This window comes from Ranitomeya variabilis, chromosome 2 (genome assembly GCF_051348905.1).
Source record: "Ranitomeya variabilis isolate aRanVar5 chromosome 2, aRanVar5.hap1, whole genome shotgun sequence".
Classification (NCBI taxonomy): domain Eukaryota; kingdom Metazoa; phylum Chordata; class Amphibia; order Anura; family Dendrobatidae; genus Ranitomeya; species Ranitomeya variabilis.
The window spans coordinates 695,037,043-695,064,888 of NC_135233.1; positions in this window are offsets into that span (position 1 = coordinate 695,037,043).

Below are 27,846 nucleotides of genomic sequence, written 5' to 3' on the forward strand. Positions count from 1 at the left end.
TGAACCACGATACGAGCTACCCAGTCGACACTTTTTTTCCAGAAAAGCCATCCCAGCCCTGCACCAGCATGTTAAACAGCGCATCGTCCATGCACTCAGGCAATCTGTGAGTACAAAGGTGCACCTGACTACAGATGCATGGACCAGTAGGCATGGCCAGGGACGTTATGTGTCCATCACGGCACACTGGGTGAATGTGGTGGATGCAGGGTCCACAGGCGACATCAATTTAGGGACAGTTGTGCCTAGCCCACGGTCTAGGAAACAGTTGGCTGTAGGCGTTCGCACCCCCTCCTCCTCCTCCTCCTCGTCCTCCTGCAGAAGCTACAGCTCTTCCACAGAACGCAGTCTGCCAACCACTCCATCGGCAGATGACACTGTTGCACACCAGTTGTCCCATTATGGGCCAGCTACTGCCAAGCGTCAGCAGGCTGTATTGGCTATGAAGTGTTTGGGCGACAACAGACACACCGCGGAAGTTCTGTCCGAGTTCTTGCAACAAGAAACGCAGTCGTGGCTGGGCACAGTAGATCTTGAGGCAGGCAAGGTAGTGAGTGATAACGGAAGGAATTTCATGGCTGCCATCTCCCTTTCCCAACTGAAACACATTCCTTGCCTGGCTCACACCTTAAACCTGGTGGTGCAGTGCTTATTGAAAACTTATCCTGGGTTCTCCGACCTGCTCCTCAAAGTGCGTGCACTTTGCTCACATATCCGACGTTCGCCTGTACACGCCAGCCGTATGCAGACCTATCAGCGGTCTTTGAACCTTCCCCAGCATCGCCTCATCATAGACGTTGCAACAAGGTGGAACTCAACACTGCACATGCTTCAGAGACTGTGCGAACAGAGGCGTGCTGTTATTTATTTGTGGGAGGATACACGGGCAGGCAGTAGGATGGCAGACCTGGAGTTGTCAGGTGTGCAGTGGTCTAAGATACAAGACATGTGTCAAGTCCTTCAGTGTTTTGAGGAATGCACACGGCTGGTTAGTGCAGACAACGCCGTAATAAGCATGAGCATCCCCCTAATGCGTCTGCTGATGCAAAGTTTGACGCACATAAAGGAGCAGGCGTCTGCACCAGAGGAAGAGGAAAGCCTTGATGACAGTCAGCCATTGTCTGGTCAGGGCAGTGTACAGGACGAGGTAGCGGGCGAAGAGGAGGTGGAGGACGAGGAGGATGATGGGGATGAGTATATTTTTAATGCCGAACCTTTCCCGGGGGCACAGGAAATTGGTTGCGTGTCACGGCCGGGTTCTGGTTTTTTGAGGGACACAAGTGACGTAGATTTGCCTGCAACTGCCCCTCAACCAATCACAACCGGAGATTTGACAACTGGAACTTTGGCCCACATGGCGGATTATGCCTTACGTATCCTAAAAAGGGACACACGCATTACGAAAATGATGAACGATGACGATTACTGGTTGGCCTGCCTCCTTGATCCACGCTATAAAGGCAAATTGCAAAATATTATGCCACATGAGAACTTGGAACTAATATTAGCAACCAAACAATCAACTCTTGTTGACCGTTTGCTTCAGGCATTCCCAGCACACAGCGCACGTGATCGTTCTCACACGAGCTCCAGGGGGCAGCAGACTAGGAGTGTTAGGGGTGCACACATCAGAAGTGGCGTTGGACAGAGGGGTTTTCTGACCAGGTTGTGGAGTGATTTTGCTATGACCGCAGACAGGACAGGTACTGCTGCATCAATTGAAAGTGACAGGAGACAACATTTGTCCAGTATGGTTACTAACTATTTTTCATCCCTTATCGATGTTCTCCCTCAACCGTCATTCCCATTTGATTACTGGGCCTCCAAATTAGACACCTGGCCAGAATTGGCAGAATATGCATTGCAGGAGCTTGCTTGCCCGGCAGCAAGTGTCCTATCAGAAAGAGTATTCAGTGCTGCAGGTTCAATATTAACCGAAAAAAGGACTCGTCTGGCTACCCAAAATGTTGACGATCTAACATTCATTAAAATGAACCACAACTGGATTTCGAAATCTTTTGCCCCACCTTGCCCGGCCGACACCTAGCTTTCCTATGAAAAGCTCTTGCCTGTGAATTACTTTTCTAATGTCTAATTTGCTGCAGCTGATTGTACAGCATACGACATGTTTACACCTCCCTAAATGGCCAAACTCCCCACACGGGGCCGTGGTATCGCGACTTGGCGCAAGCACCCGTGAGACTGCTGTTTGTCTGAAGAGGTGGGTGTGCTCGCTTTTGGTTGACGGCATTGCTACTGGGTCCCTCATAGTACAATGTAGTGTCTCTGGCGGTGGCGGTGCGCACCCAACGTCAGACACACCGTTGTAACATGAGGGGCCCTGGGGCGGTCCCGCCGGCCTCAAGAGAGTTCCCCCCTACCCCAGCTCAAAATGTGCTCTACCACGTGCAAAATTATGTCGCACAGCTCCACCAATCTTTAGTCTATTCGCTGACATCATTCAATGTCTGGCACTGACAATACAAATTTGTAGACATCTATGATGCAACTTAAAGTAGTCTGTGTCTGTGTCCTATATTGGCACCATTAAATAGTTACTGCCAAATTACTATGTCAGAAACTCAGTAGATGAGCCCACCCCTGTACCTAAGTATGCCACCTTTTTTTTTGTTTTGGTTGTTTTGCGAGACATTAACATCTATTTATATTTTGGGAGTACTGGGACAGACACTCCTTGCACTACTCCTCCACTCACCACCAAGCTGCCTGTGTATCCATGTAACCGCTGTAAAGCTGCCATGAGCCTATTGTTTGTTATTTTAGGCCTTTGATAGCCTGTCTGCGGTCCCTACTTTAAATACTCCTCCACTCACCACCAAGCTGCCTGCCCGTGTATCCATGTAACCGCTGTAAAGCTGCCATGAGCCTATTGTTTGTTATTTTAGGCCTTTGATAGCCTGTCTGCGGTCCCTACTTTAAATACTCCTCCACTCACCACCAAGCTGCCTGTGTATCCATGTAACCGCTGTAAAGCTGCCATGAGCCTATTGTTTGTTATTTTAGGCCTTTGATAGCCTGTCTGCGGTCCCTACTTTAAATACTCCTCCACTCACCACCAAGCTGCCTGTGTATCCATGTAACCGCTGTAAAGCTGCCATGAGCCTATTGTTTGTTATTTTAGGCCTTTGATAGCCTGTCTGCGGTCCCTACTTTAAATACTCCTCCACTCACCACCAAGCTGCCTGTGTATCCATGTAACCGCTGTAAAGCTGCCATGAGCCTATTGTTTGTTATTTTAGGCCTTTGATAGCCTGTCTGCGGTCCCTACTTTAAATACTCCTCCACTCACCACCAAGCTGCCTGTGTATCCATGTAACCGCTGTAAAGCTGCCATGAGCCTATTGTTTGTTATTTTAGGCCTTTGATAGCCTGTCTGCGGTCCCTACTTTAAATACTCCTCCACTCACCACCAAGCTGCCTGTGTATCCATGTAACCGCTGTAAAGCTGCCATGAGCCTATTGTTTGTTATTTTAGGCCTTTGATAGCCTGTCTGCGGTCCCTACTTTAAATACTCCTCCACTCACCACCAAGCTGCCTGTGTATCCATGTAACCGCTGTAAAGCTGCCATGAGCCTATTGTTTGTTATTTTAGGCCTTTGATAGCCTGTCTGCGGTCCCTACTTTAAATACTCCTCCACTCACCACCAAGCTGCCTGCCCGTGTATCCATGTAACCGCTGTAAAACTGCCATGAGCCTATTGTTTGTTATTTTAGGCCTTTGATAGCCTGTCTGCGGTCCCTACTTTAAATACTCCTCCACTCACCACCAAGCTGCCTGCCCGTGTATCCATGTAACCGCTGTAAAACTGCCATGAGCCTATTGTTTGTTATTTTAGGCCTTTGATAGCCTGTCTGCGGTCCCTACTTTAAATACTCCTCCACTCACCACCAAGCTGCCTGCCCGTGTATCCATGTAACCGCTGTAAAGCTGCCATGAGCCTATTGTTTGTTATTTTAGGCCTTTGATAGCCTGTCTGCGGTCCCTACTTTAAATACTCCTCCACTCACCACCAAGCTGCCTGCCCGTGTATCCATGTAACCGCTGTAAAACTGCCATGAGCCTATTGTTTGTTATTTTAGGCCTTTGATAGCCTGTCTGCGGTCCCTACTTTAAATACTCCTCCACTCATCACCAAGCTGCCTGTGTATCCATGTAACCGCTGTAAAGCTGCCATGAGCCTATTGTTTGTTATTTTAGGCCTTTGATAGCCTGTCTGCGGTCCCTACTTTAAATACTCCTCCACTCACCACCAAGCTGCCTGTGTATCCATGTAACCGCTGTAAAGCTGCCATGAGCCTATTGTTTGTTATTTTAGGCCTTTGATAGCCTGTCTGCGGTCCCTACTTTAAATACTCCTCCACTCACCACCAAGCTGCCTGCCCGTGTATCCATGTAACCGCTGTAAAGCTGCCATGAGCCTATTGTTTGTTATTTTAGGCCTTTGATAGCCTGTCTGCGGTCCCTACTTTAAATACTCCTCCACTCACCACCAAGCTGCCCGTGTATCCATGTAACCGCTGTAAAACTGCCATGAGCCTATTGTTTGTTATTTTAGGCCTTCGAAGCCTGTCTGCGGTCCCTCCTTCCACTAGGCCTCCACTGACCAGACCACTGCTGCCCGTGTACCCCTGGAACCAATTTTAAAGTGCCTACAGCCAGCCCATTTTATTGTGTTAGGCCTTCGAAGCCCGTCTGCGGTCCCTCCTTCCACTAGGCCTCCACTCACCTGACCACTGCTGCCCATGTACCCCTGGAACCAATAATAAAGTGCCTACAGCCAGCCCATTTTATTATGTTAGGCCTTTGAAGCCTGTCTGCGGTCCCTCCTTCCACTAGGCCTCCAATGACCAGACCACTGCTGCCCATGTACCCCTGGAACCAATAATAAAGTGCCTACCGCCAGCCCATTTTATTATGTTAGGCCTTCGAAGCCTGTCTAAGGTCCCTCCTTCCACTAGGCCTCCACTCACCTGACCACTGCTGCCCGTGTACCCCTGGAACCAATAATAAAGTGCCTAGAGCCTATTTTTTAATTTAATTTAATATTAATAAAGCCAGGATGAACTACGATATACCACGCTATGAGCTACCCAGTTGACAATTCTTTTGCGAGAAAAGCCATCCCACCCCTCCACCTGCATGTTAAAGACCGCATTGTCCTTGCATTCTGTCAATTTGTCAGTCCAAAGGTATACCTGACAACAGACACATGGACCTGTAGGCCTGGCCACGGAAGGTTACGTGTCCTTTGTGGCTAAATGGGTTAATGTATTGGATGCACGGTCCACACAGGGGACAGCCTGCAAAGTCTGTCTGCAGTCCCTAGTTCAAGTTGTCCTCAACTGAATAAAGCTGAGCTTCTACCTTCTGGCTCTGATTAACTGCTGTTTTTAAAAAAATTGGCTGTTCCGTCCTTCTAAAGGTGTCTGCCCCTGCCTGGTGTTGTCCTCAACTGAATAAAGCTGAGCTTCAACCTTCAGTTCCAAACATACAACAGAAAACTGGTACAATACAAAAAGTGGCCTCCAGCTACAAAAACTTTCTCCTACAAGTAGTTAACTGACAGTTTTTTTTCCAGTGAAAACACAGATATGGCATCCAACGAGTGTTGTCCTGTCTCGTCTTCTTTATATTATTGCCAAGAAGCTGCAACTGAATAAAGCTGAGCTTCAACCTTCAGTTCCAAATTACCATTTTTAAAAAAGCAATTGGCTGTTCCGGGCTACTAAAGGTGTCTGTCTGCCCCTGCCTGGTGTTGTCCTCAACTGAATAAAGCTGAGCTTCAACCTTCTGTTCCAAATTACCATTTTTAAAAATGCAATTGGCTGTTCCGGCCTACTAAAGGTGTCTGTCTGACCTGCCTGGTGTTGTCCTCAACTGAATAAAGCTGAGCCTCAACCTTCTGTTCCAAATTACCATTTTTAAAAATGCAATTGGCTGTTCCGGCCTACTAAAGGTGAATGTCTGCCCCTGCCTGGTGTTGTCCTCAACTGAATAAAGCTGAGCTTCTACCTTCAGTTCCAAATTACCATTTTTAAAAATGCCATTGGCTGTTCCGGCCTACTAAAGGTGTCTGTCTGCCCCTGCCTGGTGTTGTCCTCAACTGAATAAAGCTGAGCTTCTACCTTCTGCCTCTTACTAACTGCTGCTTTTTTAAAAAATTGGCTGTTCCGGCCTACTAAAGGTGTCTGTCTGCCCCTGCCTGGTGTTGTCCTCAACTGAATAAAGCTGAGCTTCTACCTTCTGCCTCTTACTAACTGCTGTTTTTTTAAAAAATTGGCTGTTCCGGCCTACTAAAGGTGTCTGTCTGCCCCTGCCTGGTGTTGTCCTCAACTGAATAAAGCTGAGCTTCAACCTTCTGTTCCAAATTACCATTTTTAAAAATGCAATTGGCTGTTCCGGCCTACTAAAGGTGTCTGTCTGCCCCTGCCTGGTGTTGTCCTCAACTGAATAAAGCTGAGCCTCAACCTTCTGTTCCAAATTACCATTTTTAAAAATGCAATTGGCTGTTCCGGCCTACTAAAGGTGAATGTCTGCCCCTGCCTGGTGTTGTCCTCAACTGAATAAAGCTGAGCTTCAACCTTCTGTTCCAAATTACCATTTTTAAAAATGCCATTGGCTGTTCCGGCCTACTAAAGGTGTCTGTCTGCCCCTGCCTGGTGTTGTCCTCAACTGAATAAAGCTGAGCTTCAACCTTCTGTTCCAAATTACCATTTTTAAAAATGCAATTGGCTGTTCCGGCCTACTAAAGGTGTCTGTCTGCCCCTGCCTGGTGTTGTCCTCAACTGAATAAAGCTGAGCCTCAACCTTCTGTTCCAAATTACCATTTTTAAAAATGCAATTGGCTGTTCCGGCCTACTAAAGGTGAATGTCTGCCCCTGCCTGGTGTTGTCCTCAACTGAATAAAGCTGAGCCTCAACCTTCTGTTCCAAATTACCATTTTTAAAAATGCAATTGGCTGTTCCGGCCTACTAAAGGTGAATGTCTGCCCCTGCCTGGTGTTGTCCTCAACTGAATAAAGCTGAGCTTCAACCTTCAGTTCCAAATTACCATTTTTAAAAATGCCATTGGCTGTTCCGGCCTACTAAAGGTGTCTGTCTGCCCCTGCCTGGTGTTGTCCTCAACTGAATAAAGCTGAGCTTCTACCTTCTGCCTCTTACTAACTGCTGTTTTTTTAAAAAATTGGCTGTTCCGGCCTACTAAAGGTGTCTGTCTGCCCCTGCCTGGTGTTGTCCTCAACTGAATAAAGCTGAGCTTCAACCTTCTGTTCCAAATTACCATTTTTAAAAATGCAATTGGCTGTTCCGGCCTACTAAAGGTGTCTGTCTGCCCCTGCCTGGTGTTGTCCTCAACTGAATAAAGCTGAGCCTCAACCTTCTGTTCCAAATTACCATTTTTAAAAATGCAATTGGCTGTTCCGGCCTACTAAAGGTGAATGTCTGCCCCTGCCTGGTGTTGTCCTCAACTGAATAAAGCTGAGCTTCAACCTTCAGTTCCAAATTACCATTTTTAAAAATGCCATTGGCTGTTCCGGCCTACTAAAGGTGTCTGTCTGCCCCTGCCTGGTGTTGTCCTCAACTGAATAAAGCTGAGCTTCTACCTTCTGCCTCTTACTAACTGCTGTTTTTTTTAAAAATTGGCTGTTCCGGCCTACTAAAGGTGTCTGTCTGCACCTGCCTGGTGTTGTCCTCAACTGAATAAAGCTGAGCCTCAACCTTCTGTTCCAAATTACCATTTTTAAAAATGCAATTGGCTGTTCCGGCCTACTAAAGGTGAATGTCTGCCCCTGCCTGGTGTTGTCCTCAACTGAATAAAGCTGAGCTTCTACCTTCAGTTCCAAATTACCATTTTTAAAAATGCAATTGGCTGTTCCGGCCTACTAAAGGTGTCTGTCTGCCCCTGCCTGGTGTTGTCCTCAACTGAACAAAGCTGAGCTTCCACATTCTGGCTTTCGCCCTATACTATCAGATATTAAACTGCATTTGGCCTACTAGTGTGGTTATGCCCTTGAAACAGTGTCTGCTGCTCTTGGGTTTGCTACTCCACTGAACAAAGCAATGCCGCCTGTTTAGTCCTGTTACCAATTTTGAACTGCATTTAGCCTACTTTATTCTTTGGCCCTATATCTGTTTCCTCCTCATCCTGCCCATTGCCCAGCCACTGCTAGATGAGTCTGCTGGTACATTGACCTAGACCACTACATTCCCCTTATACTCTACACAGCCAGAATCTGACCCTGCTGAAAGTAAGGTTCCCCTTCCCGCATGTTATACCACCTTACACAGGGACAGAGAGGAAGGTGCAGATGAAAGTGCAGGTTCCTTCATCAGGTGGGGGGGCATACTCGTTGGCGACGTCACTGGCACAGGGCCCCTCAGAGTACGCAAAAGTGTCGCTGCTGGTGGGAGGCGCCCCCGCCATGCAAACACACATCGCTGTACTTTGAGGGGCCCTGTGCCAGTGCCAATGCGAACGAGTGGGCCCCCCCTGCTTGCTCAGGATCACAGCACTTGCAACGTTGAAATACTTACCTTTCCCTGCAACACCGCCGTGACGTAGTCCGCATTTCCTGGGCCCACGAAAAACTTGAGCCGGCCCTACTCCCCCCACAACTTTTGCCAAATGACCCCCAATTCCCTATGCCCAACTATTATTATAAAGTTAATTAAGATTGACAAGCTTCAGAAACAAGAATGGATGTTTTTGGCATTAAAATGGGCACTGTAGGTGTTTTCCTGGCCTCCACTCACTGCCGACTATGCTTCCCCATTGACTTGCATTGGGTTTCGTGTTTCGGTCGATCCCCGACTTTTAGCGATAATCGGCCGACTGCACTCGACTCGACTCTGGACAAAATCGGGTTTCACAAAACCCGACTCGATCTTAAAAAAATGAAAGTCGCTCAACTCTAGTAAGGAGTGTCTGACACAGTTAGTAGGCCAAAATAATAAAGTGAGGTTAATGTCTGGCAAAAAAAAATTTCACAAATAAACAGGTGGCATACCTAGGTACAGGGGTGGGCTCCTCTGCTGACTTGCAGACAGTGGTAGTTGGCGCAAAGTATTAACTGGCGTAAATGTAGGACAGGGCCCCTGAATATTTTTACTAGCATTAATCATGTCAACAAATTGGTATTGTCAGTGCCATTGAAGGATTTAACAGCACAGACTAAACAGTGGTGGAGCAGTGAGAGGTAATTTTGCAAGCGGTATAGCACTGTTTGAGCTGAGGGGGAACACTCTCTCGTGGGCGGCGGTGTGCACCACCACCGCCAGAGACACTTCATTGTACTATGAGGGACCCTGTGCCAGTGCAGTCGCCCAAAAGTGGGCACACCCACCTGTTCAGCCAAACGGCACTCGCACGGGTGCTTGTGCCAAGTGGTGACCACGGCCCCATGGGGGGAGTCAGCCCATTTAGGAGGTGTAAAAATGGCCTATGGAGGACATACAGCAGCTGCAAATGGAGAATTTGGAGCAGTCAGTAAGACGAGTCCAAAGCAAGACCTTTTTACAGGAAAGCTAGGTGTCAGCAGGGAAAGGTGGGGCAAAATAATTAGAAATCCATGATTGGTTCATTTTAATGAAGGTTAGATCATCAACATTTTGGGTAGCCAGACGAGTCCTTTTTTCGGTCAGTATTGAACCAGCAGCACTGAATACTCTTTCTGATAGCACAATAGCAGCTGGGCAAGCAAGCTCCTGTAATGCATATTCTGCCAATTCAGGCCAGGTGTCTATTTTGGATGCCCAGTAGTCAAAGGGGAATGACGTGTGAGGGAGAACATCGATAAGGGAGGAAAAATAGTTAGTAACCATACTGGACAAATGTTGTCTCCTGTCACTTTGAATTGATGCTGCAGTACCTGTCCTGTCTGCGGTCATTGCGAAATCACTCCACAACCTGGTCATAAAACCCCTCTGTCCAATGCCACTTCTGATTTGTGCACCTCTAACACCTCTGCCATGTTGCCCCCTGCAGCTCGTGTGAGAACCATCACCGCTGCTGTGTGCTGGGAATGCCTGAACCAAACGGTCTACAAGAGTTGCTTGTTTGGTAGCCAATAGTGTTGAGTAGTGTTGAGCATTCCGATACTGCAAGTATCGGGTATCGGCCGATACTTGCTGTATCGGAATTCCGATACCGAGATCCGATATTTTTGTGGTATCGGGTATCGGTATCGAAACAACATTAATGTAAAAATGTGTAAAAGAAAGAATTAAAATAAAAAATATTGCTATACTCACCTCTCCGACGCAGCCTGCACCTTACCGAGGGAAGCGGCAGCGTTCTTTGTTTAAAATTTGCGCTTTTCTTTCCTTTACTGAAGTCCCGGCTTGTGATTGGTCGCGTGCCGACCATGTGGCCGGGACGCAACCAATCACAGCAAGCCGTGACGTAATTTCAGGTCCTTCAGGATTTTAAAATTACGTTCCGGCGTTGTGATTGGTTGCGTCGCAGTCACATGGGCAACGCAACCAATCACAGCAAGCCGTGACGTAATTTCAGGTCCTTAAGGATTTTAAAATTACGTCCCGGCTTTGTGATTGGTTGCGTCGCAGTCACATGGGAGACGCAACCAATCACAAGCCGGGAGGCTGGACATGCGCGTATTTTAAAAAGCGCACGTGTCCAGCCTCCAGTGACGTCCCGGCTTATGATTGGTCACGGCGCCATGTTGCCAGGACGCGGACCAATCACAGCAAGCCGTGACGAAATTACGTCACGGCTTGCTGTGATTGGTCCGCATCCCGGCAACATGGCCGCCATTAACCAATCACAAGCCGTGACGTCACGGGAGGCTGGACACGCGCGCTTTTTAAAATACGCGCATGTCCAGCCTCCCGTGACGTCACGGCTTGTGATTGGTTAATGGCGGCCATGTTGCCGGGATGCGGACCAATCACAAGCCGTGACGTCACGGGAGGCTGGACATGCGCGTATTTTAAAAAGCGCGCGTGTCCAGCCTCCCGTGACGTCACGGCTTGTGATTGGTTAATGGCGGCCATGTTGCCTGGACGCGGACCAATCACAGCAAGCCGTGATGTAATTTCGTCACGGCTTGCTGTGATTGGTCCGCGTCCCGGCAACATGGCCGCCCTGACCAATCACAAGCCGGGACTTCACGTAACCAAGTAAAAGCGCGAATTTTAAACAAACAACGCTGCCGGTTCCCTCGCTGAGGTCCAGGCTGCGTCGGACAGGTGAGTATAGCAATATTTTTTATTTCAATTCTTTATTTTACACATTTATATGGATCCCAGGGTCTGAAGGAGAGTTTCCTCTCCTTCAGACCCTGGGAACCATCAGGAATACCGTCCGATACTTGAGTCCCATTGACTTGTATTGGTATCGGGTATCGGTATCGGATTGGATCCGATACTTTGCCGGTATCGGCCGATACTTTCCGATACCGATACTTTCAAGTATCGGACGGTATCGCTCAACACTAGTGTTGAGCGATACCGTCCAATACTTGAAAGTATCGGTATCGGAAAGTATCGGCCGATACCGGCAAAGTATCGGATCTAATCCGATACCGATACCCGATACCAATACAAGTCAATGGGACTCAAGTATCGGACGGTATCCCTGATGGTTCCCAGGGTCTGAAGGAGAGGAAACTCTCCTTCAGGCCCTGGGATCCATATTAATGTGTAAAAGAAAGAATTAAAATAAAAAATATTGCTATACTCACCTCTCCGACGCAGCCTGGACCTTACCGAGGGAACCAGCAGCGTTCTTTGCTTAAAATGCGCGCGTTTACTTCCTTCCGTGACGTCACGGCTTGTGATTGGTCGCGTGCCGCCCATGTGGCCGCGACGCGACCAATCACAGCAAGCCGTGACGTAATTTTCAGGTCCTCAATGCCTAATTCTAGGCATTCAAGATTTTAAAATTACGTTCCGGCTTGTGATTGGTCGCGTCGCGGTCACATGGGCGACGCGACCAATCACAAGCCGTGACGTCACGGGAGGCAGGAAACGCGCGCATTTTAAAATTACGTCACGGCTTGTGATTGGTTGCGTGCCGCCCATGTGACCGCGACGCGACTAATCACAGGAAGCCGTGACGTAATTTCAGGTCCTGAATGCAGAATTAGGCATACAGGACCTGAAATTACGTCACGGCTTGCTGTGATTGGTCGCGTCGCGGTCACATGGGCGGCACGCAACCAATCACAAGCCGTGACATAATTTTAAAATGCGCGCGTTTCCTGCCTCCCGTGACGTCACGGCTTGTGATTGGTCGCGTCGCCCATGTGACCGTGACGCGACCAATCACAAGCCGGATCGTAATTTTAAAATCCTGAATGCCTAGAATTAGGCATTGAGGACCTGAAAATTACGTCACGGCTTGCTGTGATTGGTCGCGTCGCGGCCACATGGGTGGCACGCGACCAATCACAAGCCATGACGTCACGGAAGGAAGTAAACGCGCGCATTTTAAGCAAAGAACGCTGCCGGTTCCCTCGGTGAGGTCCAGGCTGCGTCGGAGAGGTGAGTATAGCAATATTTTTTATTTTAATTCTTTATTTTACACATTAATGTTGTTTCGATACCGATACCCGATACCACAAAAGTATCGGATCTCGGTATCGGAATTCCGATACCCGCAAGTATCGACCGATACCCGATACTTGCGGTATCGGAATGCTCAACACTAGTAGCCAATATTTGCTCAAGGTTCTCATGTGGCATGATATTTTGCAAATTCCCTTTATAGCGTGGATCCAGGAGGCAGGCCAACCAGTAATCGTCATCGGTCATCATTTTGATAATGCGGGGGTCCCTTTTTAGGAAACACAAGGCATAATCCGCCATGTGGGCCAATGTTCCAGGTGTCAATTCACTGCTTGTGCTGGGTTGAGGAGCACTTTCTGGCAAATCAACATCACTTGTCTCCCTCAAAAACCCTGTACCTGACCTTGCAACACCACCAGTTTCTATTGCCCCCTGAGAAGCTTCCTCCTCCCATAAATATTCATCCCCATCATCCTCCTCGTCCTCCTCCTCTTCGTCCGCCACCTCGTCCGGGAGACTTCCCTGAGCAGACAATGGCTGACTGTCATCAAGGCTTCCCTCGTCCTCGGCTGCAGACGCCTGCTCCTTTATGTGCGTCAAACTTTGCCTCAGCAGACGCATTAGGGGGATGTTCATGCTTATGATGGCGTCGTCTGCACTAACCAGGCGTGTGCATTCCTCAAAACACTGAAGGACTTGACACAGGTCTTGTAGCTTCGACCACTGCACACCTGACAACTCCATGTCTGCCATCCAACTGCATGCCCGTGTATGTGTATCCTCCCACAAATACATAACAGCATGCCTCTGTTCGCATAGCCTCTGAAGCATGCGCAGTGTGGAGTTCCACCTTGTTGCAACGTCGATTATTAGGCGGTGCTGGGGAAGCTGCAAAGATCGCTGATGGTTCTGCATACGGCTGGAATGTACGGGCGAACGGCGGATGTGCGAGCAAAATCTTTGCACCTTCAGAAGCAGGGTGGGTAACCCTGGATAACTTTTCAGGAAGCACTGCACCACCAGGTCCAAGGTGTGAGCCAGGCAAGGTATGTGTTTCAGTTGTGAAAGGGCTATGGCAGCCATAAAATTCCTTCCGTTATCACTGACTACCTTGCCTGCCTCAGGATGTACACTGCCCAGCCATGACTGAGTTTCTTGCTGCAAGAACTTGGGCAGAACTTCCGCGGTGTGTCTGTTGTCGCCCAAACACTTCATTTCCAACACAGCCTGCTGACGCTTACCACTAGCTGTTCAATAATGGGACACCTCGTGTGCAACACTGGCAGCTGCGGATGGAGAGGTCATGCGACAGCGGTCTGTGGACGAGGGGTGGCGAACGCCTACAGCCAACTGTTTCCTAGACCATGGGCTAGGCAGAACTGTCCCAATATGGCTGTCCCCTGTGGACCCTGCATCCACCACATTAACCCAGTGTGCCATGATGGACACCTAATGTCCCTGGCCATGCCTACTGATCCATGCATCTGTTGTGAGGTGCACCTTTCTACTGACAGATTGCCTGAGTGCATGGACAATGCGGTCTTTGACATGCTGGTGGAGGGCTGGGATGGCTTTTCTCGCAAAGAAGTGTCGACTGTGTAGGTCATAGCATGGTACTGCATAGGCCATCAGGGCTTTGAAAGCTTCGCTTTCAACCAACCGGTAGGGCATCATCTCTAACGAGATTAGTCTAGCAATGTGGGCGTTCAAACCCTGTGTACGCGGATGAGAGGACGAGTACTTCCTTTTCCTAACGAGAGTCTCTTGTAGGGTGAGCTTGACTGGAGAGCTGCATATGGTGGAACTAGTGGGGGTGGTGGTGGACATGGCAGACAGAGAGGGTTGGTGATGGTATTCTTGCTGTTTGTGTTTCCTACCAAGAACCTGGTGATTCCCTGACTGCTTTGGCCTTGCGACGATACCTCCACATTTGCTGCAGGTGGTGTCGTAAACGGTGGGCTTACAGTGAGGGAAGGAATGTAGCGTTGCTGACTAGCTTCATTGTGAGCAGGTGCAACAACGTTATGAGACGTTTGGTAGTTAGTCCAGGCTTGCAAGTGCATGGTGGTTAAATGTCTACGCATGCAAGTTGTATTTAATTTTTTTACATTCTGACCTCTGCTAAAGGTCCTTGAGCATTTCTTACAGATCACTTTGCACTGATCATTCGGATCTTGGTTAAAAAATTGCCAGACTGCACTCTTCCTACTATCGAATACCTTTTCAGGCATTGCACACTGTGCTACTTTAACCAGATGGCCACGCTGTCCTACAAATGTTTTTGGTTTTGACACACGTTTTTGGCCAGATACGGGCCTGCCAGATGAAAGCTTTTGCAATGTTGATGCCTGCTGCGGCTCCTCCTCCTCCGCTTCAGAGCTACTGCCAGCGGCACCCTGTTCCCCCAATGGCTGCCAATCGGGGTCAACAACTAGGTCATCTATCACCTCCTCTTCTATGTCCTGTGCACCTTCCCCTGTGTCACCGTGTAAGCCGGTGCTATAGCGTTCGGGACGGGGCACCATAGTCTCATCAGGGTCAGATTGTGGCTCAGTACACTGCGAGGGCAATGTTGTGATCTGAGTCAATGGAACAGCATAATAATCTAGCTGTGGCTGTGCATCAGTGCACTCCATGTCCGAATCATCTTCTAGTGGGCTGTTAACTATTTCCCTTTCTAACCCAGGCACGGTATGTTTAAAGAGCTCCATGGAGTAACCTGTTGTGTCGCCTGACGCATCCTTCACTGTTGTTCTGGGTGAAGGAAGCGACTTGTTCCTGACCGGGAGCATCCACTGACGACGCGCTGCTTTTAAATTTTGCACTTTCCGAAGAGGAGGCGAAAGAGCTAGAGGCAGAGTCAGCAAGGAAAGCCAAAACGTTTTCCTGCTGCTCCGGCTTTAAAAGCGGTTTTCCTACTCTCAGAAAAGGGAGCGTTTGAGGCCTTGTGTAGCCAGACGATGACGCTGGCTTAACAACTCGAGACTTAGGTGCTATTTTGCTTTTCCCACGACCACCTGATGCTCCACCACCGCTACTATCATTACCAGCTGGCAATGACCGCCCATGGCCACGACCTCTTCCACCAGACTTCCTCATTCTTGGAAAAATGTAACCAAACTAACAACCGTTATATGGTACTGTAAAACCAGGTAGAAGGTGTACGTAAACCTGTTGTGAATTTAAATCTTCCTTTATAGGTGTGGGAGACTGCTGGGAAAATCAGGCCCACTGTATTACACTACAGATTTTCAGTGTCAGAAAGTGGCTGACAGATATGCCACAAACAGGACTGACACAGATGCCCTTAGTGGCAATAGAAATTTCCCTTAATAGGTGTGGGAGACTGCTGGGAAAATCAGGCCCACTGTATTACACTACACAGTTTCAGTGTCAGAAAGTGGCTGACAGATATGCCGCAAACAGGACTGACGCAGATGCCCTTAGTGGCAATAGAAATTTCCCTTTATAGGTGTGGGAGACTGCTGGGAAAATCAGGCCCACTGTATTACACTACATAGCTTCAGTGGCAGACAGTGGCTAGTATATATATATATATATATATATATATATATATATATATATATATATATATATATATATATATATATAAAAAGGGACTGTGCTACAATAACAATCTCCCTACAATGATCTCAGGACAAGTATGGCAGCCAGCAGTAAAAAGGACTGCTGCACACAAAAGTGTGGACAAACAAAGAAACAAGAGAACTGTGCAGAAAGAAGCAACAGGATTTGTGCTTTTAAAAAAGCAGTTGGTTTGCACAGCGGCGTACAAACAGCAATGCAGCTATCAGGGAGCCTTATAAGCTACAGAGCTGATGCACAGAAATCTAGCCTCCACTGTCCCTGCAAAGAAAAGGTGGTGTTGGACAGTGGAAATCGCTACAGCACAAGTGGTTTGGGGGTTTATATTTCCTCCCTAACCAGTGACGCTGCTACCATTAGGCGATTTGAGCTCTTTGGCTCAGGCGGCAGAAGAGAGGGGGCGGCAGTTTCTGTAGTACCCGGCCCCTAGGGGCCCCCAGCCAGGAGCGGACATACCGCCAATGCCACTGCTCTGGGGCCGAGAGGTGGAGGGTGGCCCCTGCAGGCAGGCCCCGTATCATGTAGCATCAGGCCCCTGTCACTCCCTCCTCTAATCCTGCCAACACCCTCAGCTGGGGAGAGAGTGGCGCGGGAAGTGCAGGACTTCAAAAGGGGGGCGTGTCATGCAGGGAGAGACGCTGGCCAATTAACGCTTTCCTCACCAGACTGAGGAGAGCGCTCACTGGCTGCTGTCTCTGTTCTCCTGCATGGCGCGTCCCAATGGAGACTGGTGAGTAGGGTTGAGCGACTTTCATCTTTTTAAGGTCGAGTCGGGTTTTGTGAAACCCGACTTTGTCCAGAGTCGAGTCGAGTGCAGTCGGCCGATTATCGCTAAAAGTCGGGGATCGACCGAAACACGAAACCCAATGCAAGTCAATGGGGAAGCATAGTCGGCAGTGAGTGGAGGCCAGGAAAACACCTACAGTGCCCATTTTAATGCCAAAAACATCCACTCTTGTTTCTGAAGCTTGTCAATCTTAATTAACTTTATAATAATAGTTGGGCATTGGAACTTGGGGGTCATTTTGCAAAAGTTGTGGAGGGTAGGGCTGGTTCAAGCTTTTAGTGGGCCCAGGAAACGTGGACTACATCATGGCGGTGGAGCAGTGAGAGGTAAGTATGTCAAGTTTGCAAGTGCTGTGATCCTAAGCAAGCAGGGAGGCCCCCTCATTGGCATTGGCACTGGCACAGGGCCCCTCAAAGTACAGCGGTGTGTTTGCACGGCGGGGGCGCCTCCCACCAGCTGCGACACTTTTGCGTACTCTGAGGGGCCCTGTGCCAGTGACGTCACCAACGAGTATGCCCCCCCCACCTGATGAAGGAACCTGCACTTTCATCTGCACCTTCCTCTTTGTCCCTGTGTAAGGTGGTATAACATGCGGGAAGGGGAACCTTACTTTCAGCAGGGTCAGATTCTGGCTGTGTAGAGTGCAAGGGGAATGTAGTGGTCTAGGTCAATGTACCAGCAGACTCATCTAGCAGTGGCTGGGGAATGGGCAGGATGAGGAGGAAACAGATATAGGGCCAAAGAATAAAGTAGGCTAAATGCAGTTCAAAATTGGTAACAGGACTAAACAGGCGGCATTGCTTTGTTGAGTGGAGTAGCAAACCCAGGAGCAGCAGACACTGTTTTAAGGGCCCAAACACACTAATAGGCCAAATGCAGTTTAATATTTGCTACTGTAGGCCAAAAGCCAGAAGGTGGAAGCTCAGCTTTATTCAGTTGAGGACAACACCAGGCAGGGGCAGACACCGTTAGTAGGCCGGAACCACCAATTTTTTAAAAAACAGCACTTAATGAGAGCCAGAAGGTAGAAGCTCAGCTTTATTCAGTTGAGGACAACACCAGGCAGGGGCAGACACTGTTAGTAGGCCGGAACCACCAATTTTTTAAAAAACAGCACTTAATGAGAGCCAGAAGGTAGAAGCTCAGCTTTATTCAGTTGAGGACAACACCAGGCAGGGGCAGACACCGTTAGTAGGCCGGAATCACCAATCTTTTAAAAAACAGCACTTAATGAGAGCCAGAAGGTAGAAGCTCAGCTTTATTCAGTTGAGGACAAACACCAGGGAGCAGCAAACAGAGGTATTAGGCCCCATCCAGCAATTAAAAAAAAAAAGAAAAAAAAAAGCTTAATCAGAGCCAGAAGGTAGAAGCTCAGCTTTATTCAGTTGAGGACAACACCAGGCAGGGGCAGACACCGTTAGTAGGCCGGAACCAACAATCTTTTAAAAAACAGCACTTAATGAGAGCCAGAAGGTGGAAGCTCAGATTTATTCATTTGAGGACAACTTGAATTAGGGACTGCAGACAGACTTACCAGGCTGTCCCCTGTGTGGACCATGCATCCAATACATTAACCCATTGCGCCACAAAGGACACGTAACCTTCCGTGGCCATGCCTACCGCTCCATGTGTCTGTTGTCAGGTGTACCTTTGGACTCACAGATTGACAGAATGAAAGGACAATGTGGTCTTTAACATGCTGGTGGAGGGGTGGGATGGCTTTTCTCGCAAAAGAATTGTCAACTGGGTAGCTCATAGCGTGGTACAGCGTAGTCCATCATGGCTGTATTAATATTAAATAAAATAAAAAAATAGGCTCTATGCACTGTAAAATAGGTTCCAGGGGTACACGGGCAGCAGTGGTCAGGTCAGTGGAGGCCTAGTGGAAGGAGGGACCGCAGACAGGCTTCCAAGGCCTAACATAATAAAATGGGCTGGCTGTAGGCACTTTATAATTGGTTCCAGGGGGACACGGGCAGCAGTGGTCAGGTCAGTGGAGGCCTAGTGGAAGGAGGGACCGCAGACAGGCTTCCAAGGCCTAACATAATAAAATGGGCTGGCTGTAGGCACTTTATAATTGGTTCCAGGGGGACACGGGCAGCAGTGGTCAGGTCAGTGGAGGCCTAGTGGAAGGAGGGACCGCAGACAGGCTTCGAAGGCCTAACATAATAAAATGGGCTGGCTGTTGGCACTTTATAATTGGTTCCAGGGGTACACGGGCAGCAGTGGTCTGGTCATTGGAGGCCTAGTGGAAGGAGGGACCGCAGACAGGCTTCCAAGGCCTAACATAATAAAATGGGCTGGCTGTTGGCACTTTATAATTGGTTCCAGGGGTACACGGGCAGCAGTGGTCTGGTCATTGGAGGCCTAGTGGAAGGAGGGACCGCAGACAGGCTTCCAAGGCCTAACATAATAAAATGGGCTGGCTGTAGGCACTTTATAATTGGTTCCAGGGGGACACGGGCAGCAGTGGTCTGGTCATTGGAGGCCTAGTGGAAGGAGGGACCGCAGACAGGCTTCGAAGGCCTAACATAATAAAATGGGCTGGCTGTTGGCACTTTATAATTGGTTCCAGGGGTACACGGGCAGCAGTGGTCAGGTCAGTGGAGGCATAGTGGAAGGAGGGACCGCAGACAGGCTTCCAAGGCCTAACATAATAAAATGGGCTGGCTGTAGGCACTTTATAATTGGTTCCAGGGGGACACGGGTAGCAGTGGTCTGGTCATTGGAGGCCTAGTGGAAGGAGGGACCGCAGACAGGCTTCCAAGGCCTAACATAATAAAATGGGCTGGCTGTTGGCACTTTATAATTGGTTCCAGGGGGACACGGGCAGCAGTGGTCTGGTCATTGGAGGCCTAGTGGAAGGAGGGACCGCAGACAGGCTTCCAAGGCCTAACATAATAAAATGGGCTGGCTGTAGGCACTTTATAATTGGTTCCAGGGGGACACGGGCAGCAGTGGTTAGGTCAGTGGAGGCCTAGTGGAAGGAGGGACCGCAGACAGGCTTCCAAGGCCTAACATAATAAAATGGGCTGGCTGTAGGCACTTTATAATTGGTTGCAGGGGGACAGGGGCAGCAGTGGTCTGGTCATTGGAGGCCTAGAGGAAGGAGGGACCGCAGACAGGCTTCGAAGGCCTAAAATAATAAAATGGGCTGGCTGTTGGCACTTTATAATTGGTTCCAGGGGTACACGGGCAGCAGTGGTCTGGTCATTGGAGGCCTAGTGGAAGGAGGGACCGCAAACAGGCTTCGAAGGCCTAACATAATAAAATGGGCTGGCTGTAGGCACTTTATAATTGGTTCCAGGGGTACACGGGCAGCAGTGGTCTGGTCATTGGAGGCCTAGTGGAAGGAGGGACCGCAGACAGGCTTCGAAGGCCTAACATAATAAAATGGGCTGGCTGTAGGCACTTTATAATTGGTTCCAGGGGGACACGGGCAGCAGTGGTCAGGTCAGTGGAGGCCTAGTGGAAGGAGGGACCGCAGACAGGCTTCGAAGGCCTAACATAATAAAATGGGCTGGCTGTAGGCACTTTAGAATTGGTTCCAGGGGTACACGGGCAGCAGTGGTCAGGTCAGTGGAGGCCTAGTGGAAGGAGGGACCGCAGACAGGCTTCCAAGGCCTAACATAATAAAATGGGCTGGCTGTAGGCACTTTATAATTGGTTCCAGGGGGACACGGGCAGCAGTGGTCAGGTGAGTGGAGGCCTAGTGGAAGGAGGGACCGCAGACAGGCTTCCAAGGCCTAACATAATAAAATGGGCTGGCTGTAGGCACTTTATAATTGGTTCCAGGGGGACACGGGCAGCAGTGGTCTGGTCATTGGAGGCCTAGTGGAAGGTGGGACCGCAGACAGGCTTCGAAGGCCTAACATAATAAAATGGGCTGGCTGTAGGCACTTTATAATTGGTTCCAGGGGGACACGGGCAGCAGTGGTCAGGTGAGTGGAGGCCTAGTGGAAGGAGGGACCGCAGACAGGCTTCCAAGGCCTAACATAATAAAATGGGCTGGCTGTAGGCACTTTATAATTGGTTCCAGGGGGACACGGGCAGCAGTGGTCTGGTCATTGGAGGCCTAGTGGAAGGTGGGACCGCAGACAGGCTTCGAAGGCCTAACATAATAAAATGGGCTGGCTGTTGGCACTTTATAATTGGTTCCAGGGGTACACGGGCAGCAGTGGTCTGGTCAACGGAGGCCGATTGTAATGAGTGTCTGCCAGTTAGTAGTCAAAAACAACAATTAAATGTGAATGTCTCGCATTAAAACAAAACAAAAACACTAAAGGGTGCAATCATTAGGTTCAGGGGTGGGATCCTCTGCGTTGTTTCAGACCTACTAATTTAGCGCAAAGTATTTACTGTGGTAAATAGAGGACACTGCCCCTGACTATGTTAAGTACCATCATACATGTCAACACAATGGTATTGTCAGTGGCAGGTATGGAAGGATGTCAGCGCATAGACTAAACATTGGTGGAAGTGTGAGAGATAACTGTGGAAGTGGTAGAGCAATGTTTGACCTGGGGGTGGGTGAACTCTCTTGTGGCCGGCGGTACAGGCCCAGGGCCCCTCATGTTACAATAGTGTGTCTGACGTTGGGTGCGCACCACCACCGCCAGAGACACTTTATTGTACTATGAGGGACCCAGTAGCAATGCCGTCGACCAAAAGCGAGCACACCCACCTCTTCAGACAAACAGCAGTCTCACGGGTGCTTGCGCCAAGTCGCGATACCACGGCCCCGTGTGGGGAGTTTGGCCATTTAGGGAGGTGTAAACATGTCGTATGCTGGACAATCAGCTGCAGCAAATTAGACATTAGAAAAGTATTTCACAGTAGTCCACAGGCAAGAGCTTTTCATAGGAAAGCTAGGTGTCGGCCGGGCAAGGTGGGGCAAAAGATTTCGAAATCCAGTTGTGGTTCATTTTAATGAATGTTAGATCATCAACATTTTGGGTAGCCAGACGAGTCCTTTTTTCGGTTAATATGGAACCTGCAGCAATGAATACTCTTTCTGATAGGACACTAGCTGCCGGGCAAGCAATCTCCTGCAATGCATATTCTGCCAATTCTGGCCAGGTGTCTAATTTTGATGCCCAGTAATCAAATGGGAATGACGGTTGAGGGAGAACATCGATAAGGGAAGAAAAATAGTTAGTAACCATACTGGACAAATGTTGTCTCCTGTCACTTTCAATTGATGCAGCAGTACCTGTCCTGTCTGCGGTCATAGCAAAATCAGTCCACAACCTGGTCAGAAAACCCCTCTGTCCAACGCCACTTCTGATGTGTGCACCCCTAACACTCCTAGTCTGCTGGCCCCTGGAGCTCGTGTGAGAACGATCACGTGCGATGTGTGCTGGGAATGCCTGAAGCAAACGGTCAACAAGAGTTGATTGTTTGGTTGCTAATATTAGTTCCAAGTTCTCATGTGGCATAATATTTTGCAATTTGCCTTTATAGCGTGGATCAAGGAGGCAGGCCAACCAGTAATCGTCATCGTTCATCATTTTCGTAATGCGTGTGTCCCTTTTTAGGATACGTAAGGCATAATCCGCCATGTGGGCCAAAGTTCCAGTTGACAAATCTCCGGTTGTGATAAGTTGAGAGGCAGTTTCAGGCAAATCTACGTCCCTTGTGTCCCTCAAAAAACCAGAACCCGGCCTTGCCACGAAACCAATTTCCAGTGCCCCCTGGGAAAGCTTCCTCATTAAAAATAAACTCATCCCCATCATCCTCCTCGTCCTCCACCTCCTCTTCGCCCGCTACCTCGTCCTGTACACTGCCCTGACCAGACAATGGCTGACTGTCATCAAGGCTTTCCTCTTCCTCTGGTGCAGAAGCCTGACCCTTTATGTGCGTCAAACTTTGCATCAGCAGACACATTAGGGGGATGCTCATGCTTATTATGGCGTTGTCTGCACTAACCAGCCTTGTGCATTCCTCAAAACACTTAAGGACTTGACACATGTCTTGTATCTTCGACCACTGCACACCAGACAACTCCATGTCTGCCATCCTACTGCCTGCCCGTGTATGTGTATCCTCCCACAAAAACAGCCCGCCTCTGTTGGCACAGTCTCTGAAGCATGTGCAGTGTTGAGTTCCACCTTGTTGCAACGTCTATGATTAGGCGATGCTGGGGAAGGTTCAGAGACCGCTGATAGGTCTGCATACGGCTGGAGTGTACAGGCGAACGTCGGATATGTGAGCAAAGTCCACGCACTTTGAGGAGCAGGTCGGAGAACCCAGGATAAGTTTTCAATAAGCACTGCACCACCAGGTTTAAGGTGTGAGCCAGGCAAGGAATGTGTTTCAGTTGGGAAAGGGAGATGGCAGCCATGAAATTCCTTCCGTTATCACTCACTACCTTGCCTGCCTCAAGATCTACTGTGCCCAGCCACGACTGCGTTTCTTGTTGCAAGAACTCGGACAGAACTTCCGCGGTGTGTCTGTTGTCGCCCAAACACTTCATAGTCAATACAGCCTGCTGACGCTTGCCAGTAGCATTGATGTCCCCTGTGGACCCTGCGTCCACCACATTCACCCAGTGTGCCTTGATGGACACATAACATCCCTGGCCATGCCTACTGGTCCATGCATCTGTAGTCAGGTGCACCTTTGTACTCACAGATTGCCTGAGTGCATGGACGATGCGCTGTTTAACATGCTGGTGCAGGGCTGGGATGGCTTTTCTGGAAAAAAAGTGTCGACTGGGTAGCTCGTATCGTGGTTCAGCGTACTCCATCAGGGCTTTGAAAGCTTCGCTTTCAACTAAACGGTAGGGCATCATCTCTAACGAGATTAGTCTAGCTATGTGGGCGTTAAAACCCTGTGTACGCGGATGCGAGGATAAGTACTTCCTTTTTCTAACCAGAGTCTCATGTAGGGTGAGCTGGACTGGAGAGCTGGAGATCGTGGAACTTTCGGGTGTGCCGGTGGACATGGCAGACTGAGAGACGGTTGGAGACGGTATTTTTTCCGCCGGTGCCCTAGATGCAATATTTCCTCCTACAAAACTGGTGATTCCCTGACCCTGACTGCTTTTGGCTGGCAAAGAAACCTGCACAGATACTGCCGGTGGTGCGGAAAATGGTGGCCTTACAGTGACGGAAGGGATGTTGCGTTGCTGACTAGCTTCATTGGCCGAGGGTGCTACAACCTTAAGGGACATTTGGTAGTTAGTCCAGGCTTGAAAATGCATGGTGGTTAAGTGTCTATGCATGCAACTAGTATTGAGACTTTTCAGATTCTGACCTCTGCTTAAGCTAGTTGAACATTTTTGACAGATGACTTTGCGCTGATCAATTGGATGTTGTTTAAAAAAATGCCAGACTGCACTCTTCCTAGCATCGGATCCCTTTTCAGGGATTGCAGACTGAGCTTTAACCGGATGGCCACGCTGTCCTCCAACAGGTTTTGGCTTTGACACGCGTTTTGGCCCAGATACGGGACCGGCAGATGGAACCTGTTGCGATGTTGATGCCTGCTGCAGCCCCTCCTCCACCTCCGCTTCTGAACTACTGCCGCCTGCACCCTGTTCCCCCAATGGCTGCCAATCGGGGTCAACAACTGGGTCATCTATTACCTCCTCTTCGAGCTCGTGTGCAACTTCGTCTGTGTCACCGTGTCGGTCGGTGGTATTGCGTTCGTGGTGGGGCAACATAGTCTCATCAGGGTCTGATTGTGGATCAGTACCCTGAGAGGGCAATGTTGTGGTCTGAGTCAAAGGAGCAGCATAGTACTCTGGCTGTGGCTGTGCATCAGTGCACTCCATGTCAGAATCTACTTGTAATGGGCATGGCCTGTTAAGTGTTTCACTTTCTAAGCCAGGGACGGTATGTGTAAAGAGCTCCATGGAGTAACCCGTTGTGTCGCCTGCTGCATCCTTCTCTCTTGTTGTTGTTTTTGCTGAAGAGAACAAGGAAGCGACTTGTCCCTGACCGTGAACATCCACAAGCGAGGCGCTGTTTTTACATTTACCAGTTTCAGAAGAGGAGGCAAAAGAGCTAGAGGCTGAGTCTGCAAGGTAAGCCAAAACTTGCTGTTGCTGCTCCGGCTTTAAAAGCGGTTTTCCTACTCCCAGAAAAGAGAGCGTTCGAGGCCTTGTGTAGCCAGACAACGAACCTGGCTCCACAGCTCCAGACTTAGGTGGAATATTTTTATCCCCACGACCACCTGATGCTCCACTACCACTACCATCATTACCAGCTGACAATGAACGCCCACGGCCTCTTGTACAAGACTTCCTCATTGTTTTAAAAACTTAACCAAAGTAACTTTATTTGTTGCTGTCAAACAACTTACACGGTGAGCTATAACTTCAGTATGATTTCAATATCCCTTTACAGGTTGGTGAGACCACAAGGAAAATCAGGCCCAATGTTACACACTCTGTTTTCTGTGGCACCAAATCACAGAGATGCCACACACGCAGGACTGTCACTCAAGCACAAATGTCAATATTAATCTCCCACCTATTTTATTTTATTTTTTTTCCAGGGAGACATTAGAAACCAAATAAGATAAAATGATTTTTTCAGGGACAATTTAGAAACCAAATAATAATAATAAAAAAAGGCTTTCTATGGCCCACTGAGTGAGAGATGGCACACACAGGAGTCAGGAGTGGCACACAAGCCCTGAGGCCAATATTTTTCTCCCACTGATTGATGTAGTGATTTTTTTTCAGGTAGATTTTAGAACCCAAATCAAGCAAAAAAATTAATAGGCTTTCTATGGCCCACTGAGTGAGAGATGGCACACACAGGAGTCAGGAGTGGCACACAAGCCCTGAGGCCAATATTTTTCTCCCACTGATTGATGTAGTGATTTTTTTTCAGGTAGATTTTAGAACCCAAATAAAAAAAAAAAATTAATAGGCTTTCTATGGCCCACTGAGTGAGAGATGGCACACACAGGGATGGCACTCTAGCAGAAATGCCAATCTTAATCTCCCACAAAAAAAAAAAAACAGGGACTGTCCTACAATTACTATCTCCCTGCAGTAATCTCAGCCAGGTATGGCAGGCAGCAATAAGGAGTGGACTGATGCACAAATTAAATAAAAAGTGTGGACAAACAAAAAAGATAGCTGTGCAGAAAGGAAGGAACAAGAGGATTTGTGCTTTGAAAAAAGCAGTTGGTTTGCACAGTGGCATACACACAGCAATGCAGCTATCAGGGAGCCTTCTAGTGCAGCCCAATGAGCTACAGCGCTGAGGAAAAAAAAAAATGTAGCTTCCGCTGTCCCTGCACACCGAAGGTGGTGTTGGACAGTGGAAATCGCTACAGCACAAGCGGTTTGGTGGTTAATGGACCCTTCCTAACGCTATCCCTGCTTCTAACGAAGCGGCAGCAACCTCTCCCTAAGCTCAGATCAGCAGCAGTAAGATGGCGGTCGGCGGGAACGCCCCTTTATAGCCCCTGTGACGCCGCAGACAGCAAGCCAATCACTGCAATGCCCTTCTCTAAGATGGTGGGGACCAGGACCTATGTCATCACGCTGCCCACACTCTGCGTTCACCTTCATTGGCTGAGAAATGGCGCTTTTCACGTCATTGAAACGCGACTTTGGCGCGAAAGTCGCGTACCGCATGGCCGACCACGCACAGGGGTCGGATCGGGTTTCATGAAACCCGACTTTGCCAAAAGTCGGCGACTTTTGAAAATGAACGACCCGTTTCGCTCAACCCTACTGGTGAGTACTCAGTCAGGGGCCCCGCAGCACAGCACGCAGGAACATCAGTGGTGGGAGAGCAGGACTTACAGTGTGTCTTCTCCCTCCACTGCTCTGTTCCCAGCAGGCTGCAGCATCTCCATCCTCACTGTGAAGAGATGGGGGAGGAGGCTCACTGCACAGGACAGCAGGGGAGCACCAAGGGGCTGATATTAGTGCTGTCTGCTCTGTGCCCCATCCCCCATAGTGGGGTCTGCAGCCCTCTCCAGCTGAACTGCCCTCCTCCAAGGCTCCTCTGATCACCTATACAAGATCAGTATGTGTGTATGTATATGCTTGTTTATGTATGTATGTGCATCTGTGTATGTACAGTGTGTGTGTGTGTGTGTGTGTGTATCTATGTGTATGCTTCTGTGTGTATCTGTGTATGCATGTACAGTATGTGTATGTCTGTGTATAATATGTGCGATATATTTGTATGTATATATGGTATGTATGTTTATGTGCATGTATGTACAGTATATGTGTATGTCTGTGTGTACGGTTGTGTATACTTTGTGTATATAACTGTATATGTAAGTACGGTACGAGTATGTGTACCTGTATGCATGTACGGTATATGTATGTGTATCTGTGTATGTATGGTATATGCGTGTATGTATGACGGTATGTGTATCTGTGTGTATGTACAGTATATGTATGTACGGTATGTGTGTACGGTATGTGTACGGTATATGCGTGTGTGTATGTATAGTACATGTATGTATGACAGTATATATATGTGTATCTGTGTGTATGTATGGTATATGTGAGTGTTTGCATATACAGTATATGTATGTGTATCTGTGTGTATGTATGTATGGCATATTTATGTGTGTGTATGTATGTACAGGGTGTGTATGTATGTACGGTATATGTATGTGTATCTGTATGTATGTACACTGCAGTATGTGTGTTTGCATATAAGGTATATGTATGTGTATCTATGTGTAACATATATTTATTACAAACACACACTATATATATATATATATATCCATCTCAGTGAAAAAATATAAATATATATATTTTTTAGAGTTGTGGGGCCCAAAATAGAACTTTTGCTATGGGGGCCCTGTGATTGCTATGTACGCCCCTGCTTGCAGGGCAGTAATAATGTGGGCAATCTGACTTGTTTCTCAGAGCCCGAGGCTCCGGGGTGCCATTGCCAGATTGCCATCATCATAA